The sequence below is a fragment of the Gossypium arboreum genome, chromosome 3, assembly GCF_025698485.1.
Source record: "Gossypium arboreum isolate Shixiya-1 chromosome 3, ASM2569848v2, whole genome shotgun sequence".
NCBI classification, from domain to species: Eukaryota; Viridiplantae; Streptophyta; class Magnoliopsida; order Malvales; family Malvaceae; genus Gossypium; species Gossypium arboreum.
The window spans coordinates 73,484,148-73,488,486 of NC_069072.1; positions in this window are offsets into that span (position 1 = coordinate 73,484,148).

Sequence of the window (4,339 nt, forward strand, 5' to 3'; positions counted from 1 at the left end):
CATAAAAATTCAGTAAACAACATGAATATTCTCATGGAAAAACCCTAAACTTTCAACTATTTTGCAAAATAGTCCCCTCATTAGCTAGATTATGCTACAAGTGTCCCAAAAGTATAAAAATTACCAAGAATGGCTATGAAAATTACTTACTTGCAAGAGGATACCTAGCTGAAATTTTAAAGCTTCAAAAACCCCCTCTTTGCTGGTATTTTCAATGGAGAAAGAGATGGGAAGAATATGATATCATTCCCTCTTTATTTTATTTTATTTTTTGTCAAATAAGCCATCCAATTCCATCTAACTTTGAAAATTATCTTATCTTTGTCTCTATGGCCGGCTAGCCTATATTTAAGGGTCTATTTGCACTTTAAATACCCCCAATTATGGTTCTCTAGCTATTTAACACATTTGGCTAGCAAAACAAAACTTTTGCCCCTTACGTGATTTAATCCTTTTTCGTAATTAAGCTCACAATCGCTAAAATTAATTCACCAAAATTTTCATGCACTTATATAAACATGCTATAACACATAAAATAATATTGAAAATAATTTCTCCGGCCTCAGAATAGTGGTTCCAAAACCACTGTTCTGACTAGGCCCAAAATCGGGTTGTTATAGATTGAAACAAATAAACAGAGTTTAATTGAAAGATTATTTCTCAAATTTGACTAAAAATAGGAGTCATATTTAACAATTCTTATGGGCTCTGTTATACCTACATCGTAAACTTTAACATGTGTTTCATGCGGACTTCAACAATTTTTTTTTAGCGGATTTGATCTTTCAGCAAACCAAATAAATCTCTAATGAACTTGCCTAAGCTAGTATACCTTATCCAAGGCGAATGTGAATCTAGCAAACCTCACAAAACACACACATTTGCTAAACATATGTGAGACACACCTGGAGAATTTAGAATCATTGATTACCTAGTTGTCTTGAGACACCCTATCCTAGGATGTTACATCACCATCATTACTAGGAAACTAGATTAAATTTTCATGTCAGTAGTCTCTAAACACGTAGATAATCTTGTCTTCCACTATAAAAGGGCCCATGAAATAGCTCACAACACACTTCTAACACACTTCTTCTTCTTCTTCTTCTTCTTCCTAAGACCTTCTCAAAATGCTTCCTATTCTTAGTGGCTCTTTGCTTATCCAGAAGTGAACCACCCAACTACCACATTTTTTTCCTCTATTAATCTGACTGGTTAACAATTGGTGCAATTAGTGTGGTCAACCATGATTAATCCAGGTACCAACAACCCTCCCAACATTGAGCTCGGCAATACTAACAACCTACCAACCCAAAAACTCAAGGAGATGCAATAACCCAAGAGATACTAACCTAAACTCAAACAATCCAGACTCAAGATCCATTGCATTTTAACCAAAATCTCCAACAGAAAAATCAAACCAACACTAACCCAAAAAATCAACAAAAGTCTTATTAGTTTAACTCAAATTAACAATTCTACCAATACCCCTAGAGGTAATATAACCACCCAACCTAACATCATGTTGGAGCTTCACTAGCTGATTAGAGTTCACAACCCATTAATCAAGATTTTAGTAATATAGCGACACGAATGAGAGAATGAAAGCTTTGGAGGAGAAAATATCTTCAAAATAAAGGAGATATGAAGAACAAAAAAAAATCATCTAGGACCATATGGATAGACAGACACAAGCTAATGAGAGAAGTACATGGAATGAGAAGCTTATTGAGGAGTTGGGAGCAACTTAAGGACAAAATCCATTACAAAGAGACGAAGAGTTGTCGACTCTACACATAGGTAGTGACATGCAAATCAAGGTAATGATGATTTTGATGATATTTTATGGAATGATGATGATGATGGTGATGATTAGAGGTGTTCATGGGTCAGAATACCCGGCCTGGCCCGAAGGCCCGCCCAAAATGTGGGAGGGTTTGGGCAAAAATATAGGCCCAAAAAATGGACTTGAATAAAAAAATAAGGCCCATTTAAAAATGGTCTGGGCCTCGGGTAAGGTATTTTTAGCCCAGGCCCGGCCTAGCCCGAATTCACTAAAGGACAAAAAAAATCTGCATTTTTTTTCTTTTTGAATGTTATTTTCTTGTTTTTTTTCTTCATATTTTGCTACCATTTTATTATTATGTTGCTACTATTTTGTTGTTATTGTTTGGATATTGTATAAAACTTATTTTATTGTTAATTTTGTTACTATTTTAAAGGCATTTGTTAATTTTTTATTATTTTAAAGGCATTTTCTTGTTAAGTTGTATCTATCTTAGTGTTATTTAAGTCTACATATTTTTTAAAATTTATTTTCAATTTGTTGGGAAATATTTATTTTGATGTTTTAGTATTTTGATGTATTATATATATTTAGAAATAATATAAAAATTAATATGGTGGTAGGGCAGAAGCCTGTGTTTTAGTATTTTTATCCGGGTCGAGCTTGGGCAAAATTTTATGCCCTTTTTTGGGCCCGGCCCGATCTGGGACCAATAAATGGGCATAATTTTTTAGTTGAGCCCAGCCAGGCCCCGCCCATGAACACCTCTAGTGATGATAATAAAAGTTAGAACTTAAGTAAGAACATGTTAGAGGAGAAAATAGAGCAGTTAGAGAAAAACAGTTAGAACTTTCAAAAATCTGAGTCATCAGGATTAGTTAAGAAATATAAAAATGAGCCTTTGAATAAGGAGATTGTAACACCCCGTACCCGAGACCGTTGCCGGAGTCGGACACGAGGGGTTTGCAGACTTAAATCACTTATTTGCACAGTCCATTTTAAATTTCCAGATGAGCTGGCTAACTGCGTCACTGTCACCTTAAAAATCATATCTCGAGTTCCAAAACTCGAAAACCAGTTCCGTAAATTTTTCCTGAAACTAGACTCATATGTCCAAATTTTTTTCTAGAATTTTTTGTCGAACCAATTAGTACAGTTTATTAGTTAAAGTCTCCCCTGTTTCAGGGTTCGACTACACTGACCTTTGCGCATTACAACTTGGATATCTCCCTGTACAGGGCTTCAATACTGATGCCGTTTATTTCTGTAGAAACTAGTCTCGAAAAGGAATCTATACATATATTGCATGACTTCAAATTATCTCTGGTTAATTTATAATTAATTTCCAAAGTCGGAACAGGGAATCCAGAAACCGTTCTGGCCCTGTTTCGCAAAAACTTAAATATCTCATAATATATTGTTCATATGATCGTTTTGTTACTTTCCTATGAAAATAGATTCATCAAGGTTCGATTACATAATTTATTCACTATTTAATACCATTCCTACTATTTTTAGTGATTTTTCACATTCACGTCTTCGCTGCTATCAGCATCTATTTTAAGGTAGACTTTACCTATTACATAGTTTCCATGATTCAACTAGCCCTTTAGCATATATAGCACAAAATATGATCATGATTAACCATTCCAATGGCTAATCGTTCCCAAACATTTCCATACCTCTTAACGAACATCATACAAGACGATTATAATACTAAGCTCAAAGTGTATATAAGCCATTTTCGCATGGCTATCCAAATTTATACAAAACCAAAGGGTCCATGACCAACAACAAAGCGGGTAGTCCTATACATGCCATTTCAAAGTTCAACCAAAAGTGTACCAAAGGGGCTTTGATAGTGTGGGCGACTTTGACTTCAATAATCCCGAGTCCGATGGTGACGAACCAAAATCTATAAAGCAGAGATTCAAAGAACGGAGTAAGCATTTAATGCTTAGTAAGTTTGAGCCATAAAATTAGACACAACTAAAGTGTAGCATTCATATGCTTAAACGGATAATTTCATATGCACAAATTCTCAATATCATACTTACTTCACATTACCAACCCTTATATTCATACACAAAAGATCAACTTAGCCAAAGGCGGTAGCTCATTTATCGATGGCGAATACTAATTGTAAGGGATCAACTAAATCAATACATATCTGAGACATACCTCATTCTGGGATTTTACGAGCATATTAATTGAAACTATTACAGCAAGGTAGCTCATTCCCAAGCCAAGTACCTTGAGTTTAACCGGATATAGCTACTCGCTCAATGCCTTGGGACATAGCCGGATATAGTAACTTCGCACCAATGCCTTTGGGACTTAGCCGGATATAGTAACTTCGCACAAATGCCTTGGGACTTAGCCGGATATAGTAACTCGCACAAATGCCTTGGGACTTAGCCGGATGTAATAACTTCGCACAAATGCCTTGGGACTTATCCCGAACTAGTCACTAGCATAAAATGCCTTGGGACTTAGCGGTTATCATCCAAATATTCATGCACATATCAATAAATCATGACATCTATATTTCAT